Below are 23,875 nucleotides of genomic sequence, written 5' to 3'. Positions count from 1 at the left end.
TTGCAAAAATGATCAAAATGTGAACATCATTTTGTTTATTTATGTTTAAAATGGGAAAGAGATTTATGTCCTCTTTGCGTTACCTAATTTATCCGGAGATATGACATCACATGATGCGTAAGTAACGTAACTCTCTCATATTAACATATTCCTTGCAAATTAATAGAAAGGACTTTTTATATACTAATGAAATAAAATGATTTTGTTTTAAATTACAACTGCTAAGCAAAAAGTATTTGCATGTTTATTAAATTGAAAAGTAAATTATTATTTAACACGAAAGGTTAAATTTTGTCAAAATTTAAATTATTATTAAAATAATAATCTATTATTTAACATATGCAAAATAGGAAGTGACATTTATTTTAAAGTTTGAATTCAATTTTTTTGGGAAACAGTCATGTGGAAGATTTTACTTTGCAATTTTCAAACTCGGATGTGAAAAAAGGGTAATTTTGCAGCGGAAACCGCGTCACTACATCAAAACGACTGTAACTACATAAAAGATGTTTCCCCTTTCGTTACCTAAATTTAGATTGTTTGTCGTGAATATTTTGGGGGTAATCCTTGCACCGTTAGTTTCTGGATGTGTAACCGAAGGGTTCGGTTTGACAGCTTCGAATAACAGCATCAAATGTTTCATTGTAAGCATAGGAATCAAAGAGACCGCCAAATGCAACTTCTTTTTCTCGGTGTACCGTTTCTGCGAATTTGAATATTTTTTGACAGAAATATTTCAAGGTGTTGGTGTGTTTCTATTTCTAGGATAATACCTGAATCTGTTATTTCATGTAAATCTTTTATTTTAGTCGCGAATCACATATTATTCTTTATTGATACTGATTCGACCAAAATACTTATTTTTTTTACATTTTATAGGGCACTTTGTTAGTATGACTATGAATGACTATGAGTAATACGGTATTTTGTTATATTTTTAAATGAAATGTTAAGGCTCTTATTAATAAAATCTTTATTCTCTGATTTGGTGCTTATATGGTAATAAAAAACGATTATTTTATATTCTTATATATTTAATAATTGAATCATTTATCTTGTTTATTAGGTTCTTCTATTAAATAATAATCAATAATTATGTCAAGAACTTTCGAATTACTGTATTTTATATACTGTATACAATGAACACTGTACTTACTATAGGTGAACACATTAACAGAATGCTCAATGAAAAAATAAAAAAGAATTTGGAACAAATAAGTATCACCCTAATACCTAATCCTTAGTTAACCGTTAGCGGCTATACTTTGTCAGAATAACATACCTGGCACACTGGGAAGTTTAAGACCACAGTCACTAAAAGTCTCTTAAAAACAAGCTTATTCATTACTTTAACTTAGCAAAAATTAGAAATAATTTTTCAAAGCTGTTTTTACATATTTCACCAGATAAGAATCAGAAACGCGAAAGAATTCAAGAAATAATGGTCTTTACAAAAAAATTCAAAATCTTTTTCGATTTTAATATACAGAACTAAAGTTTCAGCTGAACATTCTTGAGATCAAACAGTTTGAGGAAAAAAATACCGGTGTGTCAAAAAAGGATCATTCACACTTTCAGGAGATAAAATAACTAAAAGTAAAGCTATTGGCTGGGGAGATTTCATAACCCCGTGTAACCGTTAAGGGTTAATGTAGTGATTTTAAAGTAGTCTTAAATTTCGAACTTTCATAACGCAAATACTACTTTCCTGATGGATTTATTCGATCAGATATTAGAAAATTTATATTCGGAAATGACCTATTTATAGCAGCTTAATGTTTGATGTATGGCTTTTGCTTTAAATTGGAAATTTCCAACTGCGTACTTCACTAAAAACATGGTAAGGGGTTAATATCTGAAGCACAAATAACGCTCCAATTGTTGTTTTCCTCTGAACTGATTGTGAGTCATAAATACACTATGGTGATTAATAGTTTGCTTAGCAAGCTATTTATAACGCGTAGAGACAAAATGTTCCGTTTGTTTATTAACCTATTCAAGTGTGGAGTTCATTGTTAATAATTGTCACGATTTAACTTTGTATCCATCGAATTTCTAATTAACTTGTTCATTAATATTAATCTAATTTTATTAAATGTCAGACTAAATTTTAAATTTTAATTATTTTCCCAGTCCATTGTTTATAGTATCTCGGTATACAACATAGAGTAATGAATTAATTAAGAGAAAGAATATACGTACTAGTTAATAGAGTCATATTCAATTGTACTTTATTCTAGCATCGTTGAATATTAAATTACAAGACTTCAACGATCCTTGCAATTATAGTAATCAGCTTAATTGCAATCCTTATGAAAACGTTTAATATACCGATACTATTGTAATCTATAATCGACATTTTTATTGAAATATATAATGTTAATGATACATAAATGCGATTATATTCAAAATTGACATAATTGTACTTTTATTTTAGATAGTGGATTAGAGGCTATTATAGGCTATTATAGGCTATTTGTTATCCTGCACATAGGACTGCAGGACTGCAATTTACTACATAGGACTGTTGAGTATGTGTTGGTTAATTACATCATAATTTCAATCAAATAGGGTAATATACAGTCAGTTTATATACAGAGTGCCTCACAATTAGTGTAGGTCCTTGAAGTGGGGGGTAGCTGACGTGATTCTGAATAAGATTTCTCTTTGCAAACATAGGGCTTGAAGCTTCGTTTTAGAATTATTAAGGAAAAATACGGATCAATCAGAGCGCGAGGATGATTACGCGCGCTCACTCACTAGACTCGAAGCTGTCGCTCTTGTGTCTGCGCATACGTAATCCACGCGCTCCGATTAGTCCGTGCTTTTGCTTTAATTTAAAAACGAAGCTTCAAACCCTATTTTTTCGAAGAGAAATCTTATTCAGTACCATGTCAGCTAGCCCCCCCCCCCCATTTCAAGGATCTACACTAATTGTGAGACACCCTATATTGTATACCAGACGTGTATAATATACAGGGTGTTTCATTTTTTTTACAGTTAAACTTTATTAACATTCTATTCGCAAAAATAAAAAAAATGTTATATCAATATGGGGTTATAAAAATCTCATTAAAATATTATAACAAGAATATGAAATAAAAGTGAACTGCTACAGGGTGTTTCAATTTTGTTCATATAACTTTACTAGAATTTTCTACACATAAAAATACAAAAAATTATGGATATAGGGTTTTGAATGCATTTAAATAATTATATAAGCCGACAATTATTCGTATTTTATTACTTTCATTTATAGAACATGCTGGTTTACATACAAAACTGGGGCACACTGTATGTGTCAACGAAAAACAAACTAATTTCAAATTATTACTTTTGTTATAACTTTTTAATAAAGTTTAAAGCTGTATGTTAATGCAACAAACTTCTCTTATTTTTTGCATAGAATACATTGGTAAAGTTTGGTTGTAAAAAACTGGAACATTTCGTATGTAAACAGTTAAGGACAAGCATTATACGATTTATAGGAAAGTAGTGTTTATCGCAAAAAACTAGGAATAAAACTGTTATCACGCTAAAAATATTTGAAAATAATAAAATAATTCATATTATGTTATTGCGCGTACGAATTAAAAAAAAATGTTATTTATTAGTTATAACTGTAACACTGATTCCATAATATTGAAAACGTATTTCCGATTTATCTACAAAATCACAGCACATGAATCATAATAATGTATAATTGTACATTTTCCAAAAAAGGTTAAGGTGAAGTGGGGTAAGTGCAGACTAGTTTTTGTAAAGTTGGTATTTAAACATAAGTATTTTCAGTCTGCTATGTGAATACTTAACGCTGTCGACATCGAACGCTTTGCACAATTACTACTATTTAATTAATATTAACTAGGACCTTAATTTTCCTTGTACATTTTGATTTTGATAGGAAATTGTTTAAAATGTCAACTACTCTGTGCTTTCCCCGAAAATGGGGTAAGAGCGTAACTTGAAGTTATATACTTTCATGTGCAATGGGACAAAAGCAGAATTATTAACAAATCTGCTATAAAATGCTATTTACTGAATTATGCAAATACTCAATACTGCAAACAAGTACTTTTAGGTGAAATATAAAAGAGGATATAGTGAAATAAAACAAGAAAACAAACATACTGAACGGAGAAATTTCGTTCATATTGTAATAAAAATAGCCTGTATACGCATTGGCCCCGTTTATGAACTTACCCCACTTCACCTTAAATATATTATTGAATTCGTTAAGAATTTTTAAATACCTGTATATACATTGTGTAAGCAATTGTTATATATGTATTATTAAATTCTGAAGATTTCCAGAAAAATACACTATGGATTTATCCATTTCTTCTTTCATTACGAGAATTTTCTGCATTATAGCCAGCACTGCAGTTGTTCAAACGTTTCGGTATTTAAATTACCCACACGTATCTGAATGTCGCGAATGAGTTTTAAATATTTTAGTGTGCAAATATAGCACTTCTATATAGACTATGAAAAAACGTTGCTTCAGAATTTATATACAGAGTTGGCAATGTACTCGTATATTCAGTAAGCTTCTGAGTGAAATATTGTCGATGAACATGTGATGATAACTCCGTTGGAGATTGTTAGATATAAAAAGGAAGAGTTTTCTATTTATATTTTTACTTGCATCTATTTATATTTTATTTCTGATTCAGACATTTGGCTGTATTCATTTTTATTTGTAAAAAGTATTTCATTTGTGAAAAGTATTTTTGCACTATTTGTAAAATAATTCGCATTGCTTTTTGGTTCGAACTATTTCTACACCGTTTATAAATTATTAATAACAAATGGTGAAATGTGGATTAGTGACTCGTATTTTAGAATCATACACAACATGTTTGTTAAAATTAGGCAATATTTTTTAAATCGAAAGCTTTTATAGTCAACATTTATAGTCGACAATATGATAACATTTAACTAATAAGATTGTGTAACACTTGTAAAATTATGTAAAATGTAAAATTCCACTGTGAAATTAATAAAATTTAATTAAAATTTTATGCAAAAATTAATAAAATTTAATTCAAATTTTATTTAAGAATTAATAGAATTTGGTTAATATTTTATTTAATAGTTAACAGAAGTTGATTAAAATTTTATTTAAATATGAATAGGATTTGATTGAAATTTTATTTTGAAGATAATATAAAATGTAAAATCAATTTTAAATTATCATTGTCCTTGCAGTTCTATGTCTGTAACATAATTACATAATACAGTTTCTATATTACTCCATACACAATTTCAAATTAATAAATTACGTGGAAGAAGATGTAAATACTTTTGAGTCACGTGAACAATTGTATCTCTTTCTTTTGTAGTTTCTGTCTAATTATACACCCTGTCCTTTTGTTAATCTGACAGATTCAACACAGGGAAGTATCGTTCGTACATAGTCCATGAAAATGTAAGATGGGGTTATCGATACAGCTTAACTCTAAGAAAAAGGAGAAACTGTAAATATTAAGAGAATAAGGTTATTTAAATGGGGAGATTGCGAGAGGAGTATTCAGAAGTGTGCTTGTTATTCGTTCATACCTAAAATAATACGGAAGGATATGAAAATTTGTATACAGGCAGCAATAAAGTGGTTTGTCCAGAAACGAGAGATCAGTTCTTTGTATACCTTCAAAATGAAACCGTAGTGCAAAGCATTTGCAGGGCAAGCTATTATTTCAGCTTTTGTAAGTTATCATTGTTAAAAATGTTTGTTCAAATGTGTTTTGTTGGGACATCTTGTAAACATTGTTGAGATCGATTGCAAAACAGAACAACATTTTTACATAACATATGAATCATTACGAAACTGTTTTTCTCAAATTATAAATCAAAACGATGGATGGACGAAATGTTAACATTTATATAATTAATATATACAAATGTAAGACGAGGTAGAAAATGATTGTAACGCTAATTAAGTTCGATTTCAAAGAATACTATATATTTTCTATAAGCTGATTCCGTGGGCGAAGTAGTGTCCTCGAGAGAAGAATGTCCTCCAAAGGTCTCTAAACGAATGCCCTCTTCCCGTTCCGCCAGGTTTCCTAGTCCCCGAAACTTAAGACCCTAGGGTTGTTTTATGGCCCAGACGTCACAGCGTCAGGTCTCTACCCCGTGGTGGTCGTCGTAGGACGGCCATGTGCCCGTCGTTCCTGCTTTATTAGGGTGGGTCACTGGGAATTTTCTAACACAAATATTATACATTTATATTTATTAACATGTACAAATTTTAACATTAATAATATTAATATATTAATATTTGTTGCACATTTTTTCAATATTGAAAAACAATACACTTTAAATTCTTAATTAATAATAATAAATGAATATGTTTGAAATTGTTTAAAAAGAAATTGTATAATATTAACATGGTAAAACAAATGTTGTAATCATAACAGACAAGAAATAATTGTTATAATTATATTAATTATAAAATTTACAAATCCACGTATGTTTGGTAGCAAATAAGGATTTTATATCCTATTATTTTCTGTAGTATAGTTGCAGTGCACTGAAGCAAACAATTAATACTGTGGGATTGGTTTATTCGGTGTTCGTCGAATACGATCGGGCGCGAACGGGTGAGCGGGAAACGTGGACGATTGGCGCCAAGATAATTCGGCGGTAGTACAGGTTGGCGCGAAAATTAGCGAGGGAACGAAGAATTAGACTGCATTTATTTCCTTTTACGCGGGAACCCAGGGCGAACGAGGAAAACGGCGTGGCGTCGCGAGGCAGTCTCGTTGTAACGTTGGAAGTAAGAAGTCGTCCGAAAAGTTGTATCAGTGTCCGTATTTGATTTTTATATTTCGTTGATTATTATACTCTTGTTAAATTATTAAAATTATTATTCTGTTATTATTATTCCCAAAAAAAACTAGTAATCCGTTAACCTCGATTATTTCTGATTCTACAATACTAAAGCTTCGTTATAATAATATTGTTTTTTCTGTTTTATTTACAATTCGTTTATCCAAGTAAAGCAAAGATATATACATTTTGCATAAAATATTTTTAGTTTAAATAACTCGTTGTTGAAAGTAAATGTGCATAATTTTATTGAATGTAGGATATATTGCGCCGAAAACTAGAAATTTATTAATTAAAGATTGGAACGAGAGTATTATAGGAAAAATAGTATAGCGTGTAATTAAGTGTTACGAGCTGCGTAAACAACCGATAATAAATCGTAAACAAACTTCATGCATATTTACATGAAAACTGCATCAAAAGTTCTCTTCAAATATTAAGAACATTTTATAAATTGATCATGTTATTTTGGATCTGTTACAGTTATATATAGTAATATTTAACGTTATTGCTTTGATAAGAGTTATATTTTCTACCGTAAAAGAAAGTGTACGAGAAAATTACAACAAGGTTAATTTTTGTTTGTGAATTTATATCTCCGTCGACAGTCCCAATTTCTTTTAATTTCAGTTGTGCAAATGCATTCGTAAATTATGTACAATATTTTTTGAGGTATAATAAAAAACCGAATATTAAATACTATTTTTTATGTATTCTTGCTGATAATAGGTTATAAAATATGGCTAAACTTCATTTTGGGGCATCATTTTCTTTTTAACTTTTTTGTCATACGTTAAGTAATACTTCCGTTAATATCTATGAGATTAAGAAACACAAATGAATCACTTAAAACTTGCGAAACTAGGCTGACCGGTATCAGATATATGAGATTTCCCATTGTTTCGGTAAGATATAACATCTTTATCTTGTCTATAACACTATGTTTTAAAACTAATATTAATTACTAATATTAGTATTAATGTTTATAAATATTATTATATTGCTGATATTATTAATGGTCATTAACATTATTAATATTAGCAGCTGTAAAGACCTTAAGGGTAGTAGACTACCCTTTAATATTAATGCAACTACTAACTATTTGGATTTATATCATTCTCTAAAAAGTACCATTCTTGCAATAATATTTCAGACTTGTTTTTTTTACTAATTTATGGAAATATTGTATATCATTAATTGGTTGTTATAAACATGAACAAAAGACACGTTCAACTAAAACGATTACTCACTCATTTTTTTCAGAACTATACTTATATCACTTTCAAAATTGATTCAATAAAAATTGGTAAAAATTGATTCATGCATAACATGATTTATTAACTCACAAATACTCATGAAAATTAGAGAGGTCACTTGTCATTTCCTTATTACAATGTTGAAAAGTTTAAAATTCTTTAACATCTTATTTCCGTGTATTAAAGTTTTCCTTGATGGTTTCCGTTTGGATGACAGAAATTGCGCGAGAATCACAAGAAATCTGTATCCGTCGCAAAAAGGTCGTCACACAATGGCCATATACGCATCGAACGTTCACGACACGTCAGACTAAATTGCGTCGATCTGCATGCGAGCACGTTTTCCAAGTATCTCGTGCATTCATTAAAGCTTTAATGAACACTTTCGCCCACTGGACACCCACACGGTGAGACATAAGAGTACAGTAGCTAGATACTCGCTGTAAACAATGTTTCCACTCGGTAAGGGCGAGCTAATTGTTTAACTGAGCAAGTTAATACGTTTAACGATCTGGTAATTGAGGGAAGCTTGCACGTCAACGTGAACTAGCACGTTCTAATATTGTCGAACAGCGTGTGTCGAACGATGATGTCGTGTTAAAGCTGATTTATGATATTACTTACAGTGAAAACATGCTACTGATACATCGGTCGTTATCATCTTAAACCTTTGCCTTTTAATATCGAGTCATGTTCTGGAATCGACTTACTGAATCATAATCACTGTGGCGTAGAATGCATTCCTGCACCGATTAACACTTTGACTGCGTGTCATTTATATATGGATGACATTTAAATTTTCGTGCGAATATGTCGTCTATGTCAGGGGTCGGCAACCTTTTTCGGATGGCGGGCCATTTTCAAAATAAAATTTTTTATGCGGGCCGCACATTCAAATGTAACTTAATTAGTGCTTTTATATCATATACGAGTATAAATAAATTAAAAATAACATATATTTCTCATTACCTATTGTAGTGAAACGTCATACGGTTGTCAATATGAACGTGTTTATGTGCAAAATGCACATATGAACATACAGTAGCAAATTGGCGAAATAAAAGAATGCTACACTTGTTAAGCGAACCGTCGTATTCGCTAGGGAGTGGAGACTAAACTTGCGCAGTAAAATAGGTTTCCGAATATGCTTCTGTTAGCGCGCATTTTTGTCATGCGCCACATTTCGGCACGCTCACGCTCTAAGTTTGTTGATTTTTCCTAAAATTATATTGGTGCTTTGGCGGGCCGCACAAAAAGTTGCAAAGGGCCATAGGTTGCCGACCCCTGGTCTATGTTATTAAGAATTTGTTGACTAAGTCCTAAATTACAATTAACCTTTGATCTTTATTTTGATAAATTTAAGTCAAGAATCAAACTTCATTTTTTAAGTGGAAATCATTCAAATTAACAGATACTACTTAATTCTGTATTGAAAGAAATTTAGTTTGAATTGAGCATTACTTGTCAGTTGGCACCCGTTTGAATTATTCTGTAAACATTAACGCAGGATCAGATTTAACGATGTAGAAGTTAAATCTAAAGTTTATTAATACAAAACTAGGTAATGATATACATTAATTAAAAAGCTATTTATTTTACCATCAGAGTTTGACTGTCGTGTTGTCCGTATATTTGTAATGCTCATATTTGCACACGAATCTATTGCTTATACATATATTCTAAGACTTCGTTTGCTTACCTAATTGGAAATCCCCTTATTGATTGCTTAAAGCTATTAATAATAAATATAACACTACTTGGAAGTGTGATTAGTAAATATAGTACAATACTTTGAAAATATTTGGAAAGGTTTATTAAAAAACTTTTTACAATTTGTTAAATTTCCGATTGATCCAGTGTGACAATTAACGTGGTATCTTGATAGTGTTATTAGGTTTGAATTCGATGAATTGTCCAATCGAAACTCACACTTAGTTTATTCTTTCTAGATATGAGTTTTTTATTTTGAAAGTGGGGCAATATCATATTTTGTTTTTGCGAGATATTTAAAGATTTACATTTCAATAAATTTAAAAAAAATAATAGGTAGTAAGATCTTATTTCTATAAGTATAATATGTGCCATTGGGTTAGAATTTTGTCAGATTTGATAAATGTTATTAAACAGGAAAAGTAGGGTAATAACTGGAATTTCGATTTTTCTTAGTTACTCACCAGTTAAAATATGGGTGATGTATTGCTGTTTCATTTAGCTCAAGGACACATTTGACCACTTTATTGAGCTAGACCCTTTATTATATTTTTATTTTATTATTTTCTATAAAGTTAGTAATTTCGTAGCTTACGTTTTACGTTCGTTGTATAAAAAAGTGATTGGCTCTGAAAATTATGATATTGCAAACTTTTCAATTTACACGTGGTGTTAAAACATAATTATCGAAATATTGGTTTGAACTCTGTCAACCTTTAAGCAGTAACGTGACTGATTAACACTTTTCATCTCACATATTTTTAAATATTATTTGATAAACGTTTATTTGGAATTCTTGTCAATTTTGGAGGAAGTTTTTATTAATAAACCAAATATTGTAAAATCTGATTGAAATTCATTTAGCGTATGTTAAAACAATGTATTGATGCATTATATGTATTAATAAGTTTGAATGAGAGTTTCAATTAACGATTAATATTGAGATAGCACTTAATGAAAGTTACTCTTCAATGTGCAATTTGATAAACCTGAAAAATTAGATTTGAATTTAATTAAATATAATTAACTGTTAATTTTGAATTTTAAAAAATAATTTGAAAACCATTCAATTAGTAGTTACCATTTTAAGTCTCAATTATTGTTTAATTATTACAAAACTAAATAAAAATTTCGGAACCTTGGTTTGAAATACATTCTTTAAATAATCGTTGCAGTGATAAGAAATATTCAAACATATATATAATTTAAAAAATATTAAAGTTAGGTTTTTTAATTTTATCCCACATTAGAATAGTTCCATATAAAAATGAGATTATAAATTTTGTAACGGTGTGTACATGTTAAACAATTACTTCACACGAACGATGAATGCAATATATTGCAATACATACAGTATATTGCCAATTCCAAGAATTTTGCGTTTCTACAGCGCATTCCAATGCAATATAATGCCTCTACTGTAATTAATAAATGATTGTTTTAGATCTCGTTGTTAGTGTTATAGTCCCACTATCATTAATAAGAAACTTGTTATTCAAAAAAGATCATTTACTGTAAAAATCTGAGTTGTTATATCAAGCTATGTCAAAGGCGATCTCGTCGAGGTCTTCGCTTTATAAACAATACACTCCTTGTTATATCTTACAATATAGTGTATGTTAGGATTAGCTCCAGGAAAATAAACTGCAGTGCTGAGGTGAACGGAAAATACTTTAATAATATAAAAATGTCTTTACAAAATGCGCGGTGCTTCGTAGACGAAGGTAAAACTGTAACTGTAGGACAAAGCATCGTGATGCGTGTTCGGACGCGCATAGCGCAGTTCATTTGTTTTGTCCGTTACTTCCAACACTCCCCCTCAAAACAAGGATGTACGCTTATCGCTGATGTATACAATGTTTCGCTAATTAATTACTACAACGCATTTATTTACAATGTCGATCGTTATACATAAAAGACGCGGTACATTTCTGATGACGCGGGCCGGTTAAACCTTTTGTTAATACGTCCGCGATCTGATCGTTTGACGCTTTGTAAAAAACTTTTATTTCGCCGTCCTTTAATTTTTCTCTTACAAAGTGGTGTCTAATGTCTATATGTTTCGAACGGCTATGAAAAGTTGGGTTTTTGGCCAATTCGATAGTACTCTGATTGTCGTTGAATATCGGTACATGTTTCTGCTTAAAAATTCCTATGGCCTTTAAAAAACTTTGCAGATGCACTGCTTCTTTCGTCGATTCCGACAATGCCATGTACTCCGCTTCCATTGTGGAAAGCGCAACCGTGCGTTGTTTTCGCGATTCCCAGCTTACAGGTCCGCTGTTTAACAAAAATATAAATCCGGTGTATGACCTTCGATCGTGCAAACTCGACCCCCAATCGGCGTCTACGTAACCCCTTAATATACCGTCGCCTTTTTGGAATCGTATCCCGCGATCAATTGTTCCTTTTAAGTAACGTAGTACGCGTTTTGCCGCGATACAATGTTGTCGGTCGTAGCACGAATTAAATTGGCTGAGACTGCTGGCCGCATGAGCTATGTCGGGGCGTGTGGCCGTGGCCAAGTACATAAGGGATCCGACGAGTTCCCTGTACGGAAAATTTTTAACGTCGGCGCTTTGTTTTTCGCATTTGGTTAGTTTCTGGGAAGGATCAATCGGTGACGTCACGGGATTCGAATTTAACATGCCGAATTTTTCTAAAACTCTTTTCGTGTACGCGCTTTGCCGCATTTTTATTTCCGTACCGTTGTGCTCAAATTCGATACCCAAACAATGTCCGATCTTCCCTAAATCCGTCATTTCGAATTTTTGCATGAGTTGTTTCTTAATGCATTCTAACCATTTAAAATCTTTCGCGGCTATTACTATATCGTCTACATATACGGCAAGAACGAGAAATTGCTCCCCCTTTCGCAATATATACACGCATGGATCAGCATGGAGGGGGACGAAATCCATGTTTCGCAATTCTTCGTCGAGGCGTTTATTCCATTGCCTACCCGCTTGTTTCAAACCGTATAAAGCCTTTTTTATTTTACATACTTTATCGCCGCTCGATAATTCGTTTAGCATTTTTCGCGCCTTATCACTATATTCTACGGGTCCGTCCGATATGATGTCGCGCAACGCGTCAGGGAGAATGTCCGGAATCGTCATGAAAATATCTTTATCGACTTCTCCATTCAAGTACGCAGTTGACACGTCCAATTGATGGACTTGCATATCGTATTCGACGGCTAGAGCTATTATCAATCGTATCGAGCTCAATCTCGTAACGGGCGCGTGCGTTTCTTCGTAATCTAAACCCGGGCGCTGAGCAAAACCGCGTGCGACTAAACGCGCCTTCCTCCGCGTCACCTGTCCGTCGGTGTTTATTTTGTCGCGGAGAACCATGCGACACCCAATGACTTCGCGATCACGAGGGCGTTCAACGATCTCCCATACGTCGTTCTTTAACATCGCCGCTATTTCTTCCCGAATCGCGACACGCCACTCCGTTTTATCCGGGCCGGAAAGCGCGGTTTGCAGCGGTATCTCGGCCATACCAGCTGATTCCGTCGGATGCGAAGATACGGCGTCTTCGAATAATTCGTTCTCTCCTTCAGATTGAGAATCACTTTGAATATCGTTTTGAGTTTCGACCGTACCGCGTACTTTTCTCGGCCTACCACGGCTCCCGGTCCGGATAATTCGTGGCCTACCTACCCGGTACCTGACTTCGTTCACGCGTGTCGGAATAGAATCGGACTGTTGCGAAGGATTTATGGGCACTTCAACGATACTATTCTCGCGATCGATTGTTTGACTATCGTTTCTCAACTGATCCCTGCTTTCCATGACTTTCGAGGTTGTTTTATCATTTTGAATATCTATCTCTACATTATTTTCGGAATACGAATTCTCGTTTCTCGCTCGCTCTTCGCAATTTATTTTCAGTGGCCCTTTTAACGTCTCGTCTGCCGATTTTACATCTCGAGATATATCGACGCGGTTCTCGTCGGGAAGCCATATTCTAAAACCCTTTGTTTCATCCGAATAACCGAGGAATATTCCCTCTTGCGCGCGCGGTTCGAATTTCGACTTTTGACGGTCTCGAACTCGGGTTATGACCTTCGAACCAAAAACCTTGAAATACGACGCGTCCGGTACTTTACGTGTCCATCGATAATAAGCGTTGTCGCCGTCGAGAGCGCGAGACGGTAATCTATTACGCGTATAATTCGCGTTCGCTATCGCCTCAGCCCAAAATCGCTTCGACAGTCCCGCCTGGAGAAGTAAACATCGCGCCGTTTCAACTAATGTTCGATTTTTACGCTCGGCTACACCGTTTTGTTGAGGCGTGTGCGTTACGGTCAGTCGTCTTTTAATGCCGCACGAATTTAGGTATTCGTTAAACTCATTACTGAGAAACTCGCGACCATTATCAGACTGCAAATACTTTATTCGCGCGCCTGTTTGATTTTCAGCGAAATTTTTAAACTTTTTAAAAACAGATAACGCTTCGCTCTTTTGTTTCAAGAAAAAGACTTCGCACCATCGCGTATAATCATCGATGAATAATATAAAATATTTCGCGCCGCCGATCGATTCGACGCTCATCGGTCCGCATATATCGGTATGAACTATCTCGAGAACACCTACGGCACGGTTCGAACTTTTTGGGAACGGTAATCTTGTCATTTTTGATCGCAAACAGATTTCGCAAGTAGGTAGTTTTTCGTCTTTTCCGAAGGAAACGCCGCGTATACTTTTATCGCGATTTATTTTTCGCAAACTTTCCTCGTTAACGTGACCGAGACGCCGATGCCACAATTCCATATCATTTACCGTTTTTAAATTTGCATCGCTCACAAAAAACGCGGATTGTGCATAATATAAATTATCGCGTCGGTCAGCGGTGAAAATTGTTTCCCCGTCGGGTGCAAACACGGTGGCGTTATGCTTTCTAAACAGAACACTGCATCCCTTATCGGTAATTTTCGCGACCGACATAAGGTTCATGCGAAGGTCGGGAACGAACAGCGCGTCGCGGAGTTCTATAGTTTTTCGCGAATTCGAGTCTTTTATGGATAATCGCACTGTACCTTGACCTTCCACCTGTGTTGATGCGCTGCTAGCGAGGTTTAACGTATCGCACGTTGACGTTTTCATCTCGACGAAAGAAGACGCGTCGCCGCTCATGTGGGATGAACAGCCGCTGTCGAGACACCATTTCCCTTCTGTACCCTTTTCGCGAATGCGTTGGTCGGCCTGAAAAGCGACTTCCTTCGCTCCTGGTGCACTGCTACTGGAAAAATCTTCTTTAGCCATTCCTGCAGTTGACTGCCGTTGCCCGCGGAACAGTCCGCGGCATTCCGAAACTCGATGTCCTATCTTTTTACAGCGGAAACAACGTAGTTTTTCCTTCGCGTTTTTATTCGGCTCTTCTGTTGCGGTATCATGGCGCTTCCATTGCGCTGTGTTTGACCTGTCCGGCTTGGTCGATTTTCTTACCCACATCGCGCTATCACTCGACTCTTTTGCTTTATCGGTTCGCGCAGCGCTCTCTTCTAAAATTTTTATTTTAAGCGCTTCGGGCGTCGGATATTCATCTCGGGATTCGATGGCCACCCGAAAATTTTCAAACGAACCGGGTAAACTGTACAGCAGAAGAACGGCGAGCATATCCGGGTTGATTTTAACCTCCATGTCTTCTAATTTGTCGACCGCGTCAAAGAAAGAGTTCATATGCGATCTCACGTCGTCGCCTTCTGCCATTTTTCGCAAAGCAAGCTGCTTCAATAGCGTCGCTTTTCGCGCCGGACCTTTCGACTGGTAAATACCTTCTAATTTCTTCCAGATCTCGTTCGATGTCTTGCAATTTTTAATTTGTTTAATTTCGGACGGGCTAATTGCTAATATCAAATCGGATCTTGCCTTTGCGTCCGCTTCGTCCCATTGTGTTGCCGCTTCGCCCTGAGTTACGTCGGGTCGTATTTTATTGCCATTAACGTACTTCCAGTTGTCGTTTTTTATCAGTAGAGCTTCCACTTGAATTTTCCACGTGTCGTAATTGTCTTTTCCGAGTGGTTCGATGCGCACTGAAGTTGAGGAACTCATCTTGACAAAAACTTTAACTTTTCACAACTTTTCACACTCACTGCACTATCGCGAATTAAATTCGTCGTACTAAAAAATGTTCGTTTAATTTTCCACACGCGACCAGAATGTGTCTGGGCCCATAACCTGTTAGGATTAGCTCCAGGAAAATAAACTGCAGTGCTGAGGTGAACGGAAAATACTTTAATAATATAAAAATGTCTTTACAAAATGCGCGGTGCTTCGTAGACGAAGGTAAAACTGTAACTGTAGGACAAAGCATCGTGATGCGTGTTCGGACGCGCATAGCGCAGTTCATTTGTTTTGTCCGTTACTTCCAACAGTGTACAAATGGATTAACAAAACATATTCTTTATATTGGATACTCTATGGAAGCAACGCACCCTACAGAATCGATTAATGCTCATACCTCGTGCTCCTGTTTCGGTCCATGCCACCATATCTGCTCTCCGGTATTGATTACTTACACAACCACCCTCCATTTTGTCAGATGACGACAACTCTTTGCGTCATTTCATAAAATTGCTCGTAATCTTATCAATTTTTCGTTGATTCGACTCGTTGTCAATCGTAAGTTCACGGTATGTACTCCAGCACTGAATTAATCATTCGGCAAAATAAACACGTGCTTAGAGTATCAGGGAAGGAGAGGCAGTACATATATTTATTGAATTTTAAAATCTTTTGCAAACTTTATGTTATAGTTTTTAATGTGGTTTGTTATTAAACTTATTTTGACATCAAGTTAAGACTAGTAATTTTTTTACAGAAGCACGTGTAGATGATTTCGAATATTGTACTTGGTGACTAACTGAAGATGAAATCAGTTTTGATAAAGACTCTTTTTTGACAGATTATTGGAAGTGACAGAAAAATTGCGCGTTGAAATTAATATGTGCTGTCAAATCATAAATGAACTAAAATTATAAATTGCTATATTATGCATTATTTTTGCAACTAATTAATATACTCGATTCTCAGGAATTAAATATTTAATCACTTTTAAGAAATATTGTTTAATATTTTATGACGAATTGAACTGCGCCACACGTGGTGCAGTAATTTTTGTGCTGTTTCGTTTGCACGTTATGAAATGCGTTATGAATTATGCAACGAATCCCTACTGTGACTAATTGTAGCATCATAAACGCGCATATGGTCGTTTTATTAATTCGTAATTAGCTTTGACGTCATTAGTATCGTAATTCTCACATTATGTATACGGTGACATGTTTCATAAAAAAATACTTCAATTTTTTATTAAATGTATAAAATGTATTTACGATGAAACTGATTAAATCACTACATAAAAATGAAATTAATATTTTTATAAGATTATTTAATATAAAATAAGTCCTTCTCGTCACAAATATTAAATATATATTAATTTCATTTTTTTTCATCATTTATTAAAAGAAAATTAAAATGTTTCAAAATACTTTATTTATAATAAATACGTTTGATTAATTATAATGTGCTTTTTCTCCTGAATTAATTTTAGCTTATGAAACTTTTCACTGAAACGGAGTGTCTATTTTAAAGGCTTTTACTGCTGCACAAACATCTTTTTGTGCGTAATCTTTTTCGCTTTCTTCTCCTTCTGTATTCTGGGGAATTTATGCGACTTTATAATAAGTGAAAAATGATTTAAAATATAGTATTTTAGATTATATTGATATTATTGTTAAAATTGTTAAATATTATTGAAAATTGTTATAATTTTGTCAAAATGTATATTATATTATCTTTCGATAATATACAATATTTATATTATCAAGATAATTATATTATCGAGATAAAGAGTCATTGCATAAGCTAGTTTACGTATTATCCTTTATTATTTATTTTTATAGTATAACTTCAATTGAAATACAAATGGTCATTGAACGTCCAAACTCTAGGGTTAAAGACATCAAATCGTGGAGTATCGAACAGAATTTTGTTTGTGCGATATTAATACTGAATTATAGAAACTTATATTTGTATAAATCTAATTTTGATTAATTTAAACATTAAAAATTCACACTCATTTGTTAATTACCAAGTCTTGTTTGAGGAGTTTACCTTAATAATATAAACGTCGGTGTCACCCCTTTGGTGCGTTCGCTTTTCTTCCCGTGTCCGTTCCGGTTCGAACGAATTCTGAGGCGTCCTAAGATTCTCAGAAGTCTGGATCTGGATTAGTTAAACGTGGACGTAAGGGTTGTGCTTAATATATCAGAGTCGGATGTTGGGGTGCAGCCGGTGAGAGGAGAAGACCACAGTCACAACGATTTGTGTCTCGCGAGGTGAACGAAATTACGTTGCACTTGCAGTTTTCTAAATAGACTGTTAAGAGAACCAGTGGTCCTCTTTCTTTGGGGAGTGGCAAATGATGACGAAAGTTAATGATACGTTGAAAGAGTTCTGATAATAATTATTTGAGCGTGTTTCTGTACGTCGACAGAATGTGGTTCTTTAACAGGAGGTACAGTAGAAATGTGACAACCTGGATAATATACTGAACAAATGGTCGATTTGTTCATGAAATTTACATAATACTAGATTTACGGATGTTTGATGATTAGCTGCTCTTACAAAGGAACATATCCAACTCACACACGCCGATTTTGATGAAACTTATGTGAGATATAGTTCTCAAAAAAATATTTGACACGTATTTTTTTTATCGGCAATCGTGCATATTGAAGGGGTGAAAATAGCCCCCAAAGTTAAGGGCTGAAATCATATTTTTGGGAATATCTCCGGAATTAAAGGAGATAATTGGATGCTTTCTTTTGTAAAATGTTGGTCTTTAAATAGGGAATTTTTGTGCGGAAAAAAATTTTAATAAACTTTATTTGTTTAAATAATATTTTGAAAATTTATGATTTGTGTTTAAATTTTTGCACTAAATGTTGATCTATTTTTTTGCAACTTCGTGTACGTAAACTATGGACAAAAATAGAGGATACGCGTTTTTGGAATTTGTTGTTTGTTGCAATGTTTAGTAGATATATAATTTAAAATCACCTCCTGTGAAGAGGGGTAATCAGCATTTTTATTAAAAATATCATTATTTTTACAATCTTTTACCATACTTTAGACATTTTATAACTCTTCGTATGCCGTTAATTGATTTCTGAATAATTATTGTAAGCGTCGCAGGTATAAGCGTGACGCGGTTATAAACACCGCCGTAAGGAACATAGGCATTTATGGCCAATACTGCTTTTATACTTTTACAGGCGTAAAGTCTTCAATCTAAATAAAATATTTAGAACTTTTGGAAACATTGGGATTTTTTAAGAAACTAAGAAAATAGAATTAAATTAAATTATTTTTTATCCATATTGACCATAAATGCCTATGTTCCTTACGGCGTTGATTATAACCGCGTCACGCTCATACCTGTGACGCTTACAATAATTGTTCAGAAATCAATTAACGGCATATGAAGAGGTATAAAATGTCTAAAGTATGGTAAAAGATTGTAAAAATAATGATATTTTTAATAAAAATGCTGATTACCCCTCTTCACAGGAGGTGATTTTAAATTATATATCTACTAAACATTGCAACAAACAACAAATTCCAAAAACGCGTATCCTCTATTTTTGTCCATAGTTTACGTACACGAAGTTGCAAAAAAATAGATCAACATTTAGTGTAAAAATTTCAACACAAATTATAAATTTTCAAAATATTATTTAAACAAATAAAGTTTATTGAAATTTTTTTCCGCACAAAAATTCCCTATTTAAAGACCAACATTTTACAAAAGAAAGCATCTAATTATCTCCTTTAATTCCGAAGAAATTCCCAAAAATATGATTTCAGCCTTTAACTTTGGGGGCTATTTTCACCCCTTCCATATGCACGATTGCCGATAAAAAAAATACGTGTCAAATATTTTTTTGAGAACCATATCTCACATAAGTTTCATCAAAATCGGCGTGTCTGGGTTGGATATGTTCCCTTGTTAGTACAATAATAAATAAGAGATGAGACGTAATAATTAATACAATTGTGCTTTATGTTGACAAAAGCTATAAATTTCGTCAAAAGCGACTTAATAATTTCTGTAATTTAAAAAAGAAGAGTGTAAGATGAGTCATTTTGACTCGTACTTACATCTAGTATTAATTCATAAGTAATAAAAAATATACCGTCGTTCATACAATAATTAACATATTTATAAATATTTACAATTAATTGATATGAACGCTCAACCAATTTAATTAATTACATAATTAATCACTCCTTTAATTCATTAATCGATAATTAATTGTTTAATTATTTGATTGATGTCATAATTACTAATCAATTAATTAGACAATTATTAATTATTTTAAGTTCGACTGCTTCTGAAATTTAATAATTTTAATGAATTCATTAATCCGTTTGGTTACATAACGAGATCTGTTACGTTTGAGGTAAGTTTCTAAGCATCGATCGTTTGAGAACTCGACACAGTCGGCTTTTCCAGACAGCACGGTGCGGTGGCGAATAATAGTAGAACTCTTAGAACTTGTTAAGATTCGCGACAACCCGCTGGAGGAACGTTATCCGTTAATTACTCATTTTACGTTTCAACACCGGTCTGCAGGAATAGCATTTGGATGAAATCTATATTAAACCTTTCTGGAAATACTGCATTTCCTTATTGCTTTTGCCCATGGTTTGAAGTGGCTCGCGACTATATATCACTGACATGACACACAAACAGTTTTACATTACGTTAATCTACCATTCGTTAAAACGATGATTATCGAAATCAAAATCTAGGTCGATGTTAATCATCTCGTTATGACAACTTTTGACAGAAAATGTTTTATATCCTTATACTTTTACTCTCTTTTGCTCTCCGCCCTCGAACCATTCATTAACCACCTTTTGGTACATTTGACAACTTTTCTAGGAGTTTTAGCCCATTTTAAGAAAGTTTGATTCTCTGACGAAAAGTGGTATCTGGCAGTTTCACCTGTACATTTGTGCACATGAATAAGTAGTCTAAATGGAGTTTTATAGTATTTTGATTAGTGTAGCAAATTGGTTAGTCCATGCTGTGTATTTACAGCATTCGCAATTAGTCCAGGAATCCATAATATGTCGTTTTAAGTTACATGGTGACAGAACCCATCAATGTGACCTTTGCTAAAAGTTGTATAGGGGGATTGATGCAATGAAAGAATAGCTGTTCGCGAATATCTAGTTATTTATGTGTTTTCCTGTAAATATAGTCATTACGAAATTTGTAGTTTAGAAAATTCTTGACAAAACTTGAATATGATGAAGATGTAATATTAGATGCTTAGGATTTTAGTAATCTGGGAGTTGTAGAGATTTAGGGATTTGGCGATTTGAGAAATCGATAGATTCGGGAATTTGGGATATTGTGAAGATTCAGGAATGTGGATATTCAGGAGACTTAAGAATTTGGGAATTTAGAAAATAAGAAGATTTGAAAATTTGAAATTTTTATAATTGGAAACTTCGACATTTTGGACTTGTGGATTTGGAAATTTTTTAAGTACTGAATTTAAAAAATTTTAAATTTGTGAATTAGGAGATTTGAAAATTTAAAATTTTGGATAATGAAGAAGTTGAAAAAGTTTAAAAATGTTTTAGTTAGATATTTTTAAATTTATAAGGCTAGTCATATAAACATTTTGAGATCAGAAAATTTTCACATTAAAAATTTAGAAATCAGAGATTAGGGTATTTATTTTAAGTACTTAGAAATTTAAGCACTGATAATTTTTAAACGTATTCGAAATTCTTAAATTTACAGTTGTGAAAATTAGAGAAATGAAGTTTATAGAAATATAAAAATTTGTAACTTTCCTATACTGTGCATACGTAAAAAACACTATGTTGATTTCCTACATTTTACCAAAAACCTTAACCTAACCCAGGATTGACTAAGTCACGATTGCAATTTTTATCTGGCAAGTGTCCACATCCCAGCTGTGAATCGCTCTTTTAACGCGGGAACAAAAGCAGTACACATTGATTCATAAAATTTTTATAAAATACGAAAGTGTGTAAGTATATGTTCAAGGAAAATTCTGCATTAACCCAACAATAACGGTGTTATTACATTACATAATTTGTTGTTGTCTTGTCCACAAGAATGAAATAATTGTTATTGTCTTGTTCACAAGAATGAAACCTTTATCGACATAGGGAACCTATATGTCTATCTATGACATACAAAGATGAACAGGGCAAGATTATAACCTGACAAAAGTATTCATAATAGATGTTTTGTACCCATTCACTGTTAACTGCGAGATATTTTGTAGTAAGCGTCTGCACTAAAACCGCTAGCTACGAGATATTTCGTAGTACCTTTTTTTACTACAATCTATTTTAGTACTATAGGCCCTGGCCATTGAATTAGGACCACATGAAATAATTTTACTTTTATGACTATAACATTATGTCATATATGGAAAATTGTCTTAGGTCATGCAAAATTATTATTAAATACGTTGATAACGATATATACAGAGCAATTGGTTTGTTACTATCGTAATAATAATCAAATTGTGTGGGTGATGAGCGATTAAGGTCCATGCGAGGGTTTTACGTTAAGCTTGAGTATCAAAAGCACGTGATGAATGGAACCTGGTCAAAAGACTAGTTTACAATTCTCCAGGCACCACATTATCTGTGTTGAAAACAAGAATTACAGATATTTGGAAAAATAATGAATATATAAAAAAGATATAAAAACGAAGTATAAAAGCATGGGTAGCAATACACGATATTAACATGTGTTAATACTGTTATGTACAGTAATAGTGTATCATGTAATAGCTAATAAATTATATCATTACAATTTGGACAGGTCTTCTATTTTTACGGAAAATGTGAAAAATGCTGAACTGTCAAAAATTCGAAAAAACATGAAAAATTTATAGTGGTCTTAATTCGATGGCCAGGGACTGCATATCTGTAACTAAATATTATCTTCCGAAAATTTATGTGTTTTTTCTTAAAATTAAATCTGCAATGCAAAATGTTCCTTTGAGTGGCAGTAGATGGATTAATAATTCAGCCTTAACATTTTTGAGAAATTTCCAATGAATTTATATCGACATATGCCTGTTATCTGTGATATACGAAGGTGGACAGGGCAAGATTCCAACAGAATTCTTTAGATTACTTAAATCGCAGTCGATTCGGCTGATTAATCCTTAATCTATGTCCGAAGTTCGTCCTTACTACCGAGGATGTTTTGCTCCTGATTGCTCGTCGTTCTGGAAATAGAAGTTAGCCTTCATCTTGATCCTTTTTAAAAGTTTCATCTAATTCGGTCTAGTTCGTTGAGTCTATTTCCTGTGGAATCAGAAGGCACCACGTGCCTTCGCTCCATTTTCGGCCGTATTCCGAAAATAAACGGTCTTTGAGCTACAGTCAAAGACCGTCCTTTCATTATCGTCTCGAAGAAACTTAAAAAAAGCATTTCTGTCCCTCTTCTTTCTCTTTAGAGAATGGCATTGTAACCACACTTATCGTACGTTTGATTTTTTTGTCGAAGGTAATCGCTTGTGTGAATATTTGTGCAAGTATAACGTATCGAAATGTACAAACAGAACTATACAGAGAGGATGTACTTTTATTTTATTTATTTATTCACAGGACCCTTCATACAAAAGTATTTAATGTAGGGGCGATTCAACGTTTTATGGTTTTACAACTGTTTAGAACAAGTAAATAAATTATAGTTTTAATAAAAAAGAAACGTGGCGAGAGAAAATATAATATATTTAATATATAATATACATGTTGCATATCAACAAAATGTATTATAATTAATACATATTAAAATACAAGATCGGTTATTAAATGGTTTAATGATACTCTGGAGTTTCTGAATATATCAATATAATGATGCACTGGATTAACATAATATATTCAACTCAAGCGACCATAATTACTGCGATGTTGTTACTGAACAATTACAAATTACAGTTCTTAGGCAACTTGAGGAAAGCTCGACTATCGTCGGGCAAGATGTAACTT

General features: G+C 33.2%; 1 protein-coding gene and 1 long non-coding RNA gene across 4 annotated transcripts in view; one reads left to right on the top strand and one right to left on the bottom strand.

Moving 5' to 3' along the window:
• cnn (phosphodiesterase 4D interacting protein centrosomin) overlaps positions 1-23,875 on the top strand; it is a 129,818-nt gene that overhangs the window by 15,449 nt on the left and 90,494 nt on the right. The window lies entirely within an intron of this gene.
• LOC143264268 (uncharacterized) lies at positions 5,939-9,186 on the bottom strand. 2 transcript variants are annotated; one of them, XR_013037867.1, is made up of 2 exons: positions 9,060-9,186; positions 5,939-6,208 (listed from the first exon to the last, which is right to left on the bottom strand). It is a non-coding gene; the product is annotated as an uncharacterized LOC143264268 (long non-coding RNA). The 2 variants fall into 2 exon arrangements; XR_013037866.1 differs by lacking the exon at positions 9,060-9,186 and adding an exon at positions 8,181-9,038.

This window comes from Megachile rotundata, chromosome 1, assembly GCF_050947335.1.
Source record: "Megachile rotundata isolate GNS110a chromosome 1, iyMegRotu1, whole genome shotgun sequence".
Lineage (NCBI taxonomy): Eukaryota > Metazoa > Arthropoda > Insecta > Hymenoptera > Megachilidae > Megachile > Megachile rotundata.
This window is presented reverse-complemented; position numbering and strand designations above follow the sequence as displayed.